General features: G+C 41.7%; 1 protein-coding gene across 5 annotated transcripts in view; it reads left to right on the top strand.

The window, feature by feature from the left end:
* The first annotated feature begins 11,236 nt into the window (after positions 1-11,236).
* a1cf (apobec1 complementation factor) overlaps positions 11,237-17,509 on the top strand; it is a 32,125-nt gene continuing 25,852 nt past the window's right edge. For all 5 annotated transcript variants that reach the window (XM_052027761.1, XM_052027757.1, XM_052027758.1 and 2 more), the window contains exon 1: positions 11,237-11,358. The gene's annotated coding sequence lies outside the window, so the exon portion shown is untranslated. The remainder of the gene's footprint in view (positions 11,359-17,509) is intronic.

The following is a 17,509-nucleotide window of genomic DNA, read 5'->3' as shown; positions in this document are numbered from 1 at the left end:
CCTCATTTGGAATACTGTGCACAGTTTTGGGCCCCATATCTTAGGAAGGATGGGCTGACGTTGGAGAGGGTTCAGAGGAGATTTACGAGGATGATTCCCAGAATGAAAGGGCTTACGTATGATGAGCGTTTGTCGGCTCTTGGACTGTACTCACTGGAGTACAGAAGAATGAGAGGGGACCTCATAGAAACATTTAAAATGTTGAAAGGACTGGACAGAGTAGATGTGGCTAGGCTGTTTGCCTTGGTGGGTGAGTCCAGGACCAGAGGGCACAATCTTAGAATTAGAGGGTACAGTTTCAAGACAGAGATGAGGAGAAATTTCTTTAGCCAGAGGGTGGTGAATTTGTGGAATTCCTTGCCACGTACAGCAGTGGAGGCCAGATCATTGGAGGCGTTTAAGGAAGAGATAGATAGATATCTAAATAGTCAGGGTATCAAGGGATATGGGGATAAGGCTGGAAATTGGGATTAGAATAGTTTTTTTTCCTCCCCCCCCATTTCTCATTTCTTTTTCCCCTTTTCCTTGGAGTAGACTGGGTGGGCCGAATGGCCTACTTCTGCTCCCTTGTCTTGTGATCCATCTTACTTGCCTTCTTTATTTACCAGATTCAACGGTAAATTCAGTCTCTTTCTCAGCCCTTCTTCTGATTATGTCTCTATCATTTAATGCCATTGGTGAAGGATACTCATGGTCCCCATTTTCATCAAGGTCCCAGATGACACGTTTCTCTTAGCATGCCATTATCAACTCACACTTCTAGCAAATTACAGCTAGGGGTCCTGTTTTGGCTGAAAGTCTCACAGCATGGGCAGTTTGTCTTTCAAGCACTGCAAGGGGAATAAAAGAGAAAAAAAGGGGAAGCTGCTTAGTCATATGAAATCAATACAAACACCACACAGTCTGCACCAGTTCACAAATGAATTCCACTGCCATTTTCTCAGGGCAACCAGAGATAGGCAATACCTACCAGCTTTGCCTTACTAGAAATGCTCGTATTTTGAGAATACATTCTGCATTGATTGGCTTTCACTATAAGCAATGAGATTAAAAAAAACAATGACTGCTTTTAGTTGCATCAGCTAATAGAGAAACATTAGATAGGCAATGAGGGGAACTCTTTGAATGGCACCATGAGGTCTTTAACTGGAAAACATAAACTTGGTTTAATATCATTGCCCAATTTTTATTCCCCTCTTTCTCTCCAAGATGTCCGCCCAACTAGGCAACCTTTTGGCGTTTGCAGGGAAAACAAGACAGTGATTGTTAGGCCCCATTTGCTTCACTGGTCTCACTCAAGGAAAATCCAGTAATCCCTAGTGTCTATAAAGTGAGTAACATAGTACTCCAAAACTTGTTTTCCTGTATTTTGTTCTTAGAACGCTGCAGAGAAAAATCTGCTCTCATACCTGAAGGAGAGCATCTCCACATTTTGTAGCAGCCTCTAATCTTACATGTTAATCAAACTGTGTAGTAGATTATATACTCAAGTCCTGGCAACAAATGGAAACCCATTACTTTCCAACCTGCAACCAAAACTGGCTGCAACCCTCTAACTAGGAGAGCTTCCACATTAATTTAGCCTATACTGTATTCATAAATAAGCAACAGCACCCATGATTCTACCTCCACTACATGCTACATTCTACCTCCACTATAGGTTGAAGTATTGGCATTTTAATCAATTGAGGTGTTTATCCAAAATATTTTGTTGTTCCTAAAACCAAGCACAATTTACCTTGCCCCTCTAGTGTTCAGTTCTCATAGGCTGTGGAATATTCCACCATTTGGCTACACTTTTGATGTTTTAGAATTTCTAACTGGCTTGACTAATTCCACTTCCAAATAAGTTACTTTCTCCACAAAGGTTATAAGAACCCGACCTTTTCTGAAGTGAGGCCACAGGAAAATGCACATTTCATGCAAAACTGTCAGTGTAAGACATTTTATTAGCAACATGTTCATCTTACTATTTCAGTAAGTTTACTACAAATATTTGACAATGTTACTTCTTGTTTCACATATAGAAGTCATTGGAAACAAATTTTGGTAGTTGGGTGCAATGTATTGCTGCTGTTATATTGTGCATTTAATCTGTGTGACCAAGGGTGAATTTCTACCCGAGTATGTAAAGCTTTAACTATTCATTTTATGATATTTGTTGTATTGAATTTTGAAAACCAAATGCACTGACTATATCAATGATAAAAGTTTGGTTAATTTAGTTAATGTCATCTGCTCCTTAAATCAATAAATCAGGGGATTGTTTTTTTTAAAATTACTCCTGCGTTGAAATTAAATTGGAATGCATAAATACCTTTAAAGATGCTATTTCATGTTCCGGTTTAACTTTAAAGAACATTTTTATGAGTCACAATATTTTGTGCCACAGTTCCTTTATGCCCCCCTTGACTTTGAAACATCTTTTCTGCCCATTATCTTGTTAAATGATCATATAGCCCAAACTCATAACATTGCAACCTTGGTCCAAGACCTGCTGAAGTGTGTTATGTGCTACCATGCAGATTTTTCTTTTTGTGGAAAGTGGACCAGAGGAAAAAAAACGTGACAATACCAGGCTTCCAATCAGTGCATTGTTTAATCACACAGACTCAAAGAATGAACAATATAGCATGAGATTATTAATTTCCATAGTTTAGTATAGGAAAAGACAAACACCAGATTTTATATCTGTCTTTAAGTCAACAGACCACTTACACCAGCCTTGTCCCTCTGCTCAGCTGGCTCAGGCTTTAGGTACAGGTAGGCCATTGACTATGAAATCCAGGCACTGTCTGACTGAAAATGCCTCTCATAAACTGATTCTGTAAATTTGCATGCTTAGTTTCTGGCTGACCAGACTCTCAACCATGAAGAGTACCAGCCAATCATGTGCTTCTCCTATTCTTTACTGGATAGTGAAGGGGTTTGATATTATTGATATTGATTCCCCTAAGGGTGTATAACTAATCAATGCTTACAATCAATACTGCTGGAACTTAAAGGAACTTTCATTTAGAAGAATGATATAATGGACAACAGAGGGGCTGATGGTTTACAGATTAAAACAAAAGCCTTGCAAGTTAATCCTTTGCATACTGGGTTAAATGTGCAATATGGCAGCTACAGTACATTATACCCAACATCCATATATTATTTTTAATGCATATTGTTCATAATGAGTTTCTACACCACTGAATCTATTTCTGTACAGCCTGAGATTACCTAGTAACATTCATATCAGTCATATGCGTATGTAGGATTACACGGAAGCACAGAAGCAAGTCACTGATCCAATTAGTCCATGCAGCTTCTATCACCTACCATCTTTCTTCATCCACATCATAATCCTCTATTTCTTTCTCCCTTCAGGCTCGTCTTATACGTACCAATACCATTTGCACCAACCACTCCCTACAGTAGCACTTCCACATTCTCACCCTACTTTGGGTTATAAAATTTCTTCCAACTTTGCTTTAAATATTGTTCTACCCACATTTTTGAGGAATTTATCCTTATTCATAATTATGAGCACGAGATATTAGTAAACAAAATTAGAATGTGATATTGATATGGATTGATGATTGGTTAACAGACAGAAAACAGAGTACAAATACAAGGGTCATTTTTGAGTTAGTACATTGTGATTAGTGGAGTGTGACAGGGATTGGTGCTAGGGCCCCTGCTGTACACAAGCTACGTCAATCCTATGGAAGAGGGGAACCAAATGCTATATATCCAAGTTTGCTGACAATACAAAGTTGGCTAGTTTTATGGGCTGCAATGATGTATAGAAAGTTAAGTGAATGTGCAAGAACATGGCAGATGGAACATATTGTGGAAAAATACAAATTATCCACAATAGTAGGGAAAATACAAAATACAGTATATTTTTAATTGGAGTTTGAAATGTGTTGGTGTTCCAAGGGACTTGGGTGTCGTCGTTCATGAATCATTGAAAGTTAACATGCAGGTAAGCAAGCAGTTAGGAAGGCAAACAATGCATTAGTCTTTACTGCAAAAGGCTTGTGTACAGGAGTGGAGATGTCTTACTCCAATTACACAGGGCTCTAATCAGACTGCATCTGGAATATCGCTTACAGGTTTGGTCTCCCTACTCAGGAAAGGATATACTTGTGATCGAGGGAAAGTAGTGAAAGTTTACCCAATTGATGCTTGGGATGGAGAGTTTGAAATATCAGAAGAAGTTAAGCAGTCTGAACCTATCATTTGCTGAGTTGAGAAGATTGAGGGGTGATCACATTGAAATGTGGAATCACAGTCACAGAGCGATACTGCACAGAAACAGGCTCTTCAGCCTACCATGTTGTGCTGACCATCAAGCACCCAATTCTTACAGAGGTTGACCAGATAGATGAAGGGATGATGTTTTCTCTGACTGGGATGTTTAGTACAAAGGGTCTCAAAGCAAGGGGTTGGTCACTCAGGACTGAGAAGAGATTTCTTCACTCAAGGGGTAGTGAGTCTTTGAAATTCTCTACCCAAAAGGCCTGTGGAGACTCAGTTGCTGAACATATTCAAATCAGAGATCGATAGATCTGCAGATAATAAGGGAATCAAAGGATGTGCAGTTAGTGCAGGAAAGTGAACGTTGACCATAAATTCCTAAAGTAATGCAAATAAAGATAATTTTCCACCAAAAAACCTTTCCTATTTGAACATATCAAACCTGCAAATCCTCTGAAGTCCACAGCTCAAAAGGACATCAGTTTCATCTGATTAAAACACTGCTAATTCCACCCTTCTCTCCCTTCCTGTAGCCTTACCTCTTCAAAAGGTCCACATCTTCCTATGAGTGAAATATCGATCCACCTTTCCCTGGAAACACGCAATGGTCTCTAACTCAACATTTTCACTGAGGCACAGGCTTTTCACAACTCATCTCTCTTTGGGAAGGCATTTCTACCTGTGGTAAGGATTAGGTTCAGACCTAAGATACTATACAGTCATTTACCAATGCTGAAACTCTAGGTTCGCACTTGAAGAATGGCAAGGTATCAGATTAGCCTTCTCAATTGCATAGTAGATGTCAGTATTTTTAAAGAGTTGTAATGATGATATTGGATGGAAGGTGTGCTTTATCTTCCATGGAAAAACAAAACTTAAGGTCAGTCAACAGAGGCTTGAACCTTTCTGCAAACATAAATAATTTTGAACTTTGGTCTTTTGAAAAAACTACCCAAGAGTATCTTTTTTTTTAAGTATCAAACTCACAGATACTCACAATTATTAGTTTTGTTAAATGTCTTCGATGCAATATAGTATTCCCAAGAGCTACATCAATTGATGTATTTCTAGCTCTATAGCACTAAGTAACCAGTTTGGATTGCAGGTTAATATTTCATCCAAATGATACTAGTCAAATGTGTAGCACTCCATTAGTCAGTTATTGAATCACAGTCACAAAGAGATACTGCACAGAAACAGGTCCTTCAAGCACCCACCTTTACACTACACCTACCCTAAACCATTTTGTTTTCCCCACATTGCAAAAGCTCCCACCACCTCCCCCCCCCCCCACCCGATTTTACTGCTCACCTACACACTAGGAACAATTTATAATAGCTAATTAACCTACCAACTCACACATTTCTGGGTTGTGGGAAGAAACCAGACCACCCAGAGGAAACCCATACAGTTACAGGTAGACCATGAAAACTTCACACAGACAGCACCAAGTCAGGACCTAACCTGGGTCACTGGAGCTGAGACAGCAGCTCTACTCACTATGCTACTGTGCTTTCTCAAATGCTGCACCCAGCAATTAGACCTTGAACTAGATCTGGCAGTACCAGTTGCAGAATTCAGCTTCCATAAGGTATACATCACCAAGAAAATGAACATGGACCCCTTTTACTTTGTGTGAATACTACACTGTCCCATAAGACTAACCATTACTCTTTCAACTTTGCATTTTACAATAGCAATGCACAGATTGCCCCTCTGCTTTGAGATTCTGCTGAAATTTTAAACCAGCAAATTACATAGGTTAGGCAATGCAAAACAGGGAACCAAACTACTCTGCAAAATTCCAATATCTAATGAACGGTCCTGGGATTCCAAAAATTAAAAACACTATATAACAGAATGCTAACATTTGCCAAGTGACTATTACATGACTAAAATCGGTCTGTTAGTACCTTACCATGTTTCAAACGTAAATGCAGAAGTTTAACATTGGTAAATGACTGTGTGGTGTATTAGATCTGGGATTATTAATATATGTAAATTGGTTTACTATTGTCATATGTACTGAGGTACAGTGAAAACTTTGTTTTCCATGCCATCCATAAGAAATTCAGTTTGTCCCCTTTGACTCTCACCAACTTTTACCGATGCACCACAGAAAGCATCCTATCTGGATGTACCATGGCTTGATACTGCAACTGCCCTGCCCAGGACTGCAAGAAGCTGCAGAGAGTTGTGGACACAGTCCAGCGCATCACGGACACCAGCCTCCCCTCCTTGGACTCTGTCTTTACCTCTTGCTGTCTTGGTGAAGCAGCCAGCATAATCAAAGACCCCACCCACCCGGGACATTCTCTCTTCTCTCCTCTTCCATCGGGTAGGAGATACAGGAGCCTGAGGGCATGTACCACCAGACTTAAGGACAGCTTCTACCCCACTGTGATAAGACTATTGAATGGTTCCCTTACACAATGAGATGGACTATGTCTTCATGATCTACCTTATTGTGACCTTGCACCTTATTGCACTGCACTTTCTGTAGCTGTGACACTTTACTCTGTACTGTTATTGTTTTTACCTGGACGACATCAATGGACTCTGTACTAACTCAATGTAACTGCATTGTGTAATGAATTGACCTGTACAATCAGCATGCAAGACAAGTTTTTCACTGTGCCTCAGTACAAGTGACAATAATAAACCAATACCAGATCATCCCATTACAACAGTGCATGAGATAAGTAAGGATAAGGGAAAACAATAACAGAATGCAGAATTGACTGTTACAGTTACGGAGAAAGTGCAGTGCAGGCAGAAAATAAGGTGCAAGGCCATAACAAGGTAGATTGTGGGGTCAAGAGTCCATTTTACCAGAATAAGGGACTATTCAATAGTCTTATAACAGCAGGATAGAAGCTGTCCTTGAGCCTGGTGTTACATGCTTTCAGGGTTTTGCATCTTCTGCCCGAAGGGAGGGGGGAGAAGAGACAATGTCCGGGGTGGGTGGGGTCTTTGATTATGTTGGCTGCTTTACCGAGGCAGTGAGAACTGTTGACAGAGTCCATGGAGGGGAGGTGGTTTCCGTGATGTGCTGAACTATATCCACAACTTGCTGCAGTTGATATGCAGTACATATAATAATGTAACTTGAAACTACATGGATTGCTCACAAACTTGCCAAAGCATGAAAAAAATCAATTTTGAAGTTTTAATTAGAAGAAATCTTCCTTTGTGGTTCAGCTGTTTGTAATGTGGGTGGCTTTCATATCAGTGGGTGGAACAGGATTAGTAACAGACAAATTGAACCAGAGAGGTATCCAGTCAAACTTCTGAGTTCATCCTCATTTGCACAATTGCTTGGCTTAGGCACATTGCCATCTTATGAGGCCAGAAGTCAGATGCCACTCTGTCTTCAGCATACACAGCAGTTGAAAGGAACGAATCACTCATTGCTGAGGTCAGTCTCATTCTCAAAGGAGGCAGATTTCCAGGTTTTGGGAAAATTCTAATGGAAGCAGTTGTGGCCAGGGCGGGGAGACATCCTGTTCCTGGCAACGTACCATACAGAAATCTGAGTTTAGAGACCTGGCAGGAATGGTAGTGGTTAAATTATTGGACTAACATTTAGATGACTGATTATTGATCCTGAGGCAACATCTGGAGAGTTTAAATTCAAGCAATTCAACAAACCTAGAATGAGATATTGTTACCAGTAATATTGAACATGAAATTGATGGACAGTTGTAATAATCAATCTGGCTCACTAATATCCATCGAAGTATAACGGCCATCTTTTGGCGGTCTCACCTGTATGACCCCCGACGCACCACTGTGGTTGACTTTGAAATTATCTAGCAAGTCTCTCAGTTCAGTGGGCTTGCTTAGAGATGAACAATAAATCCCAGCCCTTCTAGTGACATCCACATCTGACAAATACATAAATTAGACTCCCTGATGCTTGCAAGGCCAGGTCTACCTTCACAGATGCTGGAACAAATTCCCCTCCCTCCTTCACTGTGTTGCTGAGTGCTGAAAAACTATGCTCCATTTTCTCCAGACCCAGTCCATTCTCCTAGTGCTACTAAATCCAGAAGAGTACAGCTTGAACTGATAATTTCTTTTCATTCCTAATATTACCATTCCTAAGACAAGAGACTGCTGCAATCTGGAACAAGAAAGAGAGCACTGGAAGAACTCAGCAGTTCAGGCATCTGTGGCAGCAAAAGGTGTAAGTTGACATTTTGGGTCGAGATCCTGCCTTAGAACTGAGAGAGAAGAGGAAAGATTGCCAGCAATATAGCAGTAGGAATGGGTGGGGGAGTAGTGAGAGTATAGAGCTTGGTATGTGATAGATGGAACCAGATGGAGAGGGGATAATGAGTAGGGGTGGTAGTGGAGGCAGATACGATAGAGGCACTTAAGAAGCTCTTGGATAGGCACATGAATGCACAGGGAAGGGAGGGACATGGACCTTGTGCAGGCAGAAGGGACTAGTCATTTATTTATTAGTTTATTATTGTGGGCTGAAGGGCCTATTCCTTTGCTGCACTGTTCTATATAAAGTGATGAGAGAGGTGACCAAAGGGAGAAGAAAATTAAGAGGACAGATGAGTGTATGTGGGAGGAGAACACTGGGGATGTGGGGTCCCTGAAATTGGAAAATTCAATGTGCATATCATTCATTTGTAGGCTACCCAAGTGGAATACAAGACGTCATTCTTCCACTTTGCTTTTGGCATCTCCATAGCAATGGAGGAGACAAGGGGCAGACAGGTCAGTGTGGGAATGGGAAGGGGAGTTGACATGACATGCAACCAGATGCTCAAGATGGCCATTGCAGATAGAGCACAGGCGCTCTGCAAAATGTTGCCTAGTCTACGCTTGGCTTCACCAATGTAGAGGAGACCACATTGTGAGCACTAAGTGCAGTAGACCAAGTTGGAAGAGGTGCAGATGAACCTCTGCCTAACTTGGAAGGGCTGTTCAGGTCTCTGGAAGGTGGTGAAGGAAAGAGGTGAAGGGACAGGTATTACAGGGGAAAGTGCCAGGGGCCAGGGAGGGGTGGGTGGGTGGGGAGGGACAAGCAAACCAGGAAGTCATGAAGAAAATGGTCCCTGCAGAAAGCGAGGGAGAGGGGATGATGTGACTGGTGGTGAGATTACATTGATTAAAACCCATGCTTCTCCTTGTAAATTCTCAGTTCAAAAGAATGGTGCATGTATGGAATGAGCTGCCAGAGGAAGTGGTTGAGGCAGGTACAATAACAACATTTAAAAGATACTTGGACAGGTACATGGACAGGGAAGGTTTAGAGGGATATGGGCCAAACGCAGGCAAATGGGACTAGCTTAGATGGGCATCTTGGTTGGATGAGTTGGGCTGAAGGTCTGTTTCTGTGCTGTATTACTCTATAATAGTAGGAGAGTAAACATAGAACAGTACAGCACAGGAACAGGCCCTATGGCCTACAACGTTGTGCTGAACTAGTTAATCTAGTAATTAAATGCCTAACGAAACTAATCCCTTTTGCCTACACAATGTCCATGTCCCTCCATTCTCTGCACGTTCATGTGCCTACCTAAGATTCTCTTAGGTGCCTCTGTAGTATTTGCCTCCACCACCACCTCTGGTAGCACATTCCAGGCACCCACCATTCTCTGTGTAAAATACTTGCCTACACAACTCTTTTGATCTTACCCCCTCTCACCTTAAATGCATACCCTCTAGTATTAGGCATTTCAACCCTGGGAAAAAGATACCAGCTGTCTACTCTATCTATGCCTGTCAGGTCTCCCCTCAGACTCCACTGCTCCAGAGAAAACAAGCCGAGTTTGTCCAAGCTCATGCACATGCCCTCTAATCCAGGCAGCATCCTTGTAAACCTCTTCTGAACCCTCTCCAAAGCCTCAATATCCTTCCTATCATGGGGCAACCAGATGTGGCCTAACCAGAGTTTTATAAAGCTGCTACGCAACTTCCTAACTCTTGAACTCAATGCCTTGACAGGCTGCCCCCAGAACACTCTACGCAAAAAGATGCATTTCACTGTGCGTTTTGATGTACATGTGACTAATAAAGATATCTTATAGGCAAGCATGCCAAATGCCTTCTTTACTACCCTATCAGCCGGTGCAGCCATTTTCAGGGAGCTATGGACTTGGACCCCAGGATCCTTCTGTACATCAACACTGTTAAGGGTCTTGCCATTAACGTTGTATTGCCCCTTTACATTTGATATCCTAAAGTGCAACACCTCACATCTGGCCAGATTAAACTCCATCTGCCATTTCTCTGCCCATACCTGCATCTGATCTATATTCCACTGTATCCTTTGGCAGTCTTATACACAAGTCACACCAACACCAATCTTTGTATCGTCTGCAAACTTACTAGCCCACCCATCTACATGTTCATCCAGGTCATGAAGTTGGGAAATATCAGAAAAGTGCTACATATTTACAGTTGACACAGAATGATGGATAATGTAGGGCAAATGTATCTAAAAATCCCATATTATAACAAAATAATGAGATTTGACATTCAGTTACTGCAAGCCAATAGCCTTGGAGCATTACTCTCACAACAGGACAAACAACCCAAGCTGGGCCACGTATTCCATGCCTCAACATTAGTAATTACATATGCAACACATCCCTAATGGCAAAAGTGTTTGGAAAGCGGTGCAATCTTCCCGTACTCCATGAGTTTCAGCTGTCTCGTTCCTCTCCATCATCGAGGGAAATATGTCAGTTAGTGGGAAAGAAATCTAGAATGTTAATTACCATAGGTAAAACATTGAAAGCACTTGTCGTGTGCCATATGAAATAGGAGCCAGGAGATCAACGTTAAAACAATCCTAAATTTATTTTTAAAAAAGGACGGAACGACATCAGCCTTGTGTAAAATCTTGCTCCAATTCTGGCAGCAGCTTCTGCAATAACCTACCAGTTGCTAATCGTGCCGAGCAAAGGCTGCTGTGTGGGGAGATAGAGCGAGTTAAAGTTTAACCTGAGTGGATTGTTAAACAGTCGCCCAGCTGAACCTTTGGATTTGTGATATGATGATTACAAAATAACACTGGTGACACGTCGCAAACTCACCCATAATCAAGGAGGACTTTTCCGGGCGCTGATCTCTGAAATTGCTCAGGTAAAACATTTCTACTTGTCGATAATTCGGTGCGTTAAAAAGTTGTTACCTGCGGTGAATTGTTTAAAAGAGGATTTTTGTTTTGTAAAAGGAAAATCAGAGACGCAGGTAGTTTGTGGCTGTGTGAAGAAGTTTTTTTTTTCAAATAAGTACCTTGAACCTAAGCTTAGATTTGACAGGCAGAATGGGGATGGCAAGTGTATTACACACTTAGCTGGGGCACTGAGTAAAATTTGAGAAACAGGAAAAGGTTCTTTCGGGGAAAAGAAAATGCTTGCAACCAGAGCATACAGCAATTAAGTATTTAAGCAATTAAGTACACCCCCCAAGTACCAAGAAAGCATTTTTTAAACCAACGTCTTAGAATCTACCTTTTTTTTTGCTTGTCTGTTGAAAGTTACATCAACCGTATGGGCGATTGTGACATTTCCTTGCAAGCTGCCGAACCCTTTACCTCTGCTACACAATGGCCACCGCCACCATATGTGTTTTAAGCCAGAGTCAACATGTCTGAAACAAGCTACAATTGATCAGCACAAGACAAACAACCAGATCTCGTTATCTTGTGCGCTCAGGCGGTAACCACGCTTCTCCAGAGAGAGCTCTCTCACACTGAAGACAGGGTAAGGCAGCAAGAACTTCAAGGCTCCTACCAGCGAATCTTCCTGACTAATGATCGTGGATCACCCACCCCCAAATCCAGGGCTGTCTGTCATCACGTGGTCGGCGAAAGACTGATGAGGTTGAAGGAAAACTACTGACTTCTGCAGATAAGCCAAGGTCCAAAGAGTACGATCTGCCGCCAGTAGCAAGCCGCGGGGAACCGATAATGCAGGTGGAAATGCATTAACGGCGGCGACCAATTATCTGCTGTACTCTATCTTCCTTACACCTGCAAGTGTTTTACATAATTCCTCCCGCCCCAGTAAACCAAAAGCAGGAAATTAGCACCATTGACATCAATCCAGGGACAAAGGTGGTTTGCTTAGTCTCAACTGAAAGTTGGTGTTAGCCTGTTCTTCATTAATATCATAATGAAGATTGAGCGGAGACTCATCATAAACCAATCGAATAACTGTCACTTAATAGAATCACGACTAGACTGATCATTTTATATTCGATTTATGAATAAACAACTGTATTTTCTGATAAATATTGATAAACATGGAGCTTTACAGTATGGAAGGAGACCTTTTCTGCCCTTGCAGTTGGAACCGTCAGACTTAATTACATTTCCCCTACAACTTTTGGGAATCTCATGGTGGATTGTGACAGGACAGTGTCTCGTAAAGCAACCAGTTGTCGGAGTAAAAATACATTATTATCCTCCTAATGATGATGATTTTATATTTATTAGGGGGTCTAGCCCCCAGCCCTGCTTAAAATACAGAGACACAACCTGTAACAAACCTACGCCGGAGGATTTCACTCTGGGCAGCATTGACTGCGGTGTTGATTTGCTGGGCACATTACCCTGAGGCCCACGTCAAGCAAGACTAGCTCCGGTTAAAGAGGCTGCTCAAAGCTGGTGTGCACTATTTAAAGGGGGGGGGGGGGGTGCGTTGGTCCTGACCCAGGTGCCAGGAGCCCTTCTATAAGTGGGCCTGACTTGTAGATCCAATTACAGAAGAGGAGACGTGAAGTAGAAGTTTTGACCTGGATCTGCAGGGGATCAGGTTGACCTCTGTCAAACACACACATCATCGTGGTCACATAGCACCTTTGCCTCGAAGGGGGCATTCGGCCCATCGAGTCTGTGCCAGCTCACAGGTACTCCACTAATTTTCCCTGAAGCCTATTTTCCCCTCAGCTCCCAGATTTTCCTGTTCACCTATAAAATAGGGGCAATTTAGAGTGGCCATTTAACCAACTAACTCGCTGTGGCAGGAAGCCGGAACACCCAGAGGAAACCCACGTGGTGACAGGGAGAATGTGCAAAGTCTGCACAGACCACACAGGAGGTCAGGGCTGAACTCAAGTTACTGGAGCTGTGAGGCAACAGGTCTACTGCAGCTCAGTCATGGCCAGAAACCAAACCCGAAGAACTTGGAGGTAATGCCATAAGCTTATCAATGTCCTCACAGTGGTCAAGGTCAGTGAGTGCAACTTTAAATGCCATGTCCCGTCAACTGCATTGATAGACTGCATTCACTTAATCCTCATCACTCACCTGTCATCAATCTCTATCAATCAAGACTCATACATAAAATGTATAGGCTCCACTGTACCCACATACTTCAGCATTGCTGCAAGCCTCACACTCACATCCTGCTCTCATGCCAGCTATACAAGCATGTCAGCAACACAGTTCCAAACATATTGCATGGTGTCCTCCACATTTCCCTGTTTCATGCTGGTTAAGGTGACAGATATCTGGACACAATCACTGCCAACCAGCAGGAGACAGGTACTGCTATATGCCCTAACCCACATAGAATAGTTGCATATAACACCTATCCTTTCATCTCTTCTCCTTCCGCCATCCAATGTCCCAAATAGTCTTTCTCGGTGAAGCAACAACTCATTTACACTTCTTCCAATCTATTGCACTGCATCCGGTGTTAACAATGTGGTCTCCTCAATGATGGAGAAACCAAATGCAAGTTAGATGATCACTTTGCAGAGCACCTGTGCTCAGTCTTCAGGAGTAACCCTGAATTTTTGGTTGCCTGCCACTTTAATTCACCATCCTACTCCCACTCTGACCTTTGTCTGTGGCCTGCTGCACTGTTACAACAAGGCCCAACACAAGCTGGAGGAACAACAGCTCACCTTCTGTCTGGGCACGTTGCAACATTCCCAACTCAATATCAAATTCTCTGACTTTAGGTAACTCACTCTTTCTGTCTGTATTAGAACTGGCCACTTCTGTCCATCATTCTTCTGTGATTTTTGGCTCAGATTTTCTCCCTCTCCATTTGTACAGCTTGAGTTCTGACAAAGGATCACAGCCCCAAAAGACTGACTGCTTCTCTTTCCATAGATGCTCCCTGACCAGCTGAGTTTTTCCAGCATTTTATGTTTTTGGTTTTGACCTGCTGGGCATGTCCCACAGCTCTGCAATTAGTAACACACAACACAGGCAAAGAAGCATAATCACCATCTAACTTCCCCATTTACCCTTATGATCTGGTCTCACCCTATCGCAGATATTTCCTTTGTCATATCCATTCCTTCTGCCAACTTTACTGCAACTTAAAAAATACCTTTTCTAAATCTTTCTTCCCTGTTCTGATGAAGAGTCTCAAACCTGAAACTTTAACTCTGTTTCTCTTTCCACAGATGCTGCCTGGCCTGCTGAGTGTTTCAAGCATTTTCTGTTTTTATTTCAGATTTCCAGCATTTGAAGTTTCTTTGATTTTCATAGAATAGTTAGCTTTGGTCATTACTGGGTACAGCTATTGCTGAAACCATGGCCAGTGGTGTGGCTGAAATCATGAAAGGTGAAGCTTTCTTCCATTTCCTCCACCTCCTTCCATCCCACTTCCCCCTAAAACCCATACTCACTTCTGATTTACAAGGTGCAGGTGGTACAAACATTCCTTCCCCTACTCCCAACTTCACCCGATATCACACTCTTGTCCTTGTTTTTATTTCCACTTCAGATACCCAAGAGTTAGAACCTAACCACAGAACTAAGGTTCAGCTGGAATATCACTCAATTCCACAACCACAACCACACCCACCAACTCAGATTGTGATGTTAAGTGCAATTTGCAGAGTAGCATGGAAGTCGGATCGGCATGTGACAGGATACCGGGGATGGATGGCCCACAGCAGGGGCTGGGGAATAAGGATAGCACAGGTGCCAGCTTGCCAGAGGATAAGGAAACCCACAACAAGGCTGGCTAAAGAAAGATGGGAAGGGATAGCAACTTGAAGAAAAACATCAAAGGCACCAAAACCTGCCCACTACCTCAAGAGTGCCAAACACCAGCAGTGTCTGCTGCTATCAAAACAATGATGTGGTCCTTGCCCTGCTCTGAGGTTGTTGCTCTGGCTCGCACAGGGAGCAGATTTTACTGACGACATCTTATTGACGTGTAAATATCTCAAAACATTATTGAAGCTGAGATTGGGGAATTATTTCTTGGGTGTCTATGGCCTCCTGTAAGAACCCAACTCCCACCAATCATCTCTTTTTTTTCGGCAGCTTGCCTGCTACATTCCCAGCTGAATGTCTACTGACACTTGCTTATCTGAGAGCAATTGGTTTAAGCAGAAGCCTTGATAATAGGAAAAAAAATCCTTTAGTACCTCACTGTTATTTTGAAATCCGAAATAACTATCAGAGGCAGCAAACAATTCCAACCACTAGAAGAAAGCAAAACACCAACTAAGCTTTAAATAATGTTGATGGAGACATTAGGTAGGGCATTGAGCTTCAAGGTGGTAATCCAATGATCAGTGACCTTTGATACATTGATATCAATCCACTGATTGATACATTATCTGCGTGTCCTACACAAGTCTGGCAAGCATTCTCTGGGCCATCTAACACCATCATCAGTACATCATTCAGTGCAATTTGCCTCTCAAATTTATATCTGTGCTGTTTGCAACTTTGGACTTCTAAAGCACATTTAGGGCCAAGATACCTGGCACTCACAATTCCAATTTCTCACCAATGTTCTCTAGTTATCAACTCAATGACCAATGAAAATAATTTTCCAAATTTACTTCCTCAGGTACTGTCATTTTGAACACAATTAATTAATCATATCCCCTTTTAATGCTCTTTGTTTCAGTCAAATCAGCTAGTTTCACAAGCATCTTCCTACTATCCATCCTTGCTGTCACTTAAGTTAATCACTTCTGTTCCATTTCTATGGTCTTGAGATTATCACTAAGTAAGGCACCAAAACTAGACCCAATAACATAACAGTGGCCTAAATTGATGAGAATTACCCACAGGATCTCCATGAATAATTGAAATATATGGATTATGACAACCAATGTTCATTAATTCCTAATTAGCATCACTTAGACAGATGGGAATCACAAATACTATCCCAAAACTTGTGGATAAGTTGCCATAATCAAATCCTGGCAATAACTTAACTTGCAGGTTGCACTACACATGTCAGTCCAAGTACACTCTGTGAAGGACATCAGTCATCTGGATCAAACTTCTGGCCAGCACTGGACTTTTTTTTTCCTCTGAATCTAATTTTTATACTTTCTACAGATAATAAATGCTGGCAAAATTAGTGCAGGCAATATGAACAGGCATCTTCAGGTGCATTGTATGTTATGTTCTCGAGGAGCTCAGAAAATGTGTTCAGGAATGAAAGGACTGTATGTTACAAACAGTAGCTCTTATACTCTTTGTTTAGGGAAATTTTCAATGTAATAGTATAATATGATCTCCAATCATTTGAACTTATTTTGACTGAATTTATGTTGATGCAAAAGTGATGCAAGGCAAAAATCGAAAGTGATGGATTGACACAGTCCAATGTAAAAACCAATCTCAATGCTTTCAGTCACATTTTCTGGTGCAAGGGTCCACGACAGAAGGCTAAAAGTGGCTATTGCCTAACCTGATCAGCATCTTGTTTAAAGTGTACATCATCCTGCTGCAATAGAGCAAAGAAATGAAATGGCCGGAGGGGGAACAGTACTAAGAAAACTGACCCAAAATGTTACATTTTTATAAATCTCATTGGCAACCAAGATGCCTTGAGATCTCTCACAATGTTATGCCAATGAGCTGTTTAAAGTTTGTATTTTGAAAATGCCAATAACTGCTCTTATTTTTATTTGCCTGTGCCCAATGATGCTATGTGTCCCTGTTAAATTGAGGGTCAATAACATTTATTGAACACATCATAATCAAAACTTCCCTTTCTTGTTGAAGTCAGATGTTTCTCATTTCATTCATGCAGACCCCTCCATAATTACGGTCTGTAAATTTAAGATGGTCACTAATAAATCCTCTAAAATATTCAGAAAGAAACTTATCTTGAGTGAGACATGGTTCACAGCGAGCATCTGAGGTGTGAAATGTACATTTATTTTGGGGGAAGCCAAGAAGTACAAGAGGGAGGAAAGAAGAGAAGATGTACTGGTAGGTTTAGATGAAGCAGGTCTGTAGAAAGTTCAGGTGAGGCATAAAATAGCAGCATGGATCAAGTGGGTTAACTGGCTG

This window comes from Pristis pectinata, chromosome 12 (assembly GCF_009764475.1).
Source record: "Pristis pectinata isolate sPriPec2 chromosome 12, sPriPec2.1.pri, whole genome shotgun sequence".
In the NCBI taxonomy this organism is placed as follows: domain Eukaryota; kingdom Metazoa; phylum Chordata; class Chondrichthyes; order Rhinopristiformes; family Pristidae; genus Pristis; species Pristis pectinata.
This window is presented reverse-complemented; position numbering and strand designations above follow the sequence as displayed.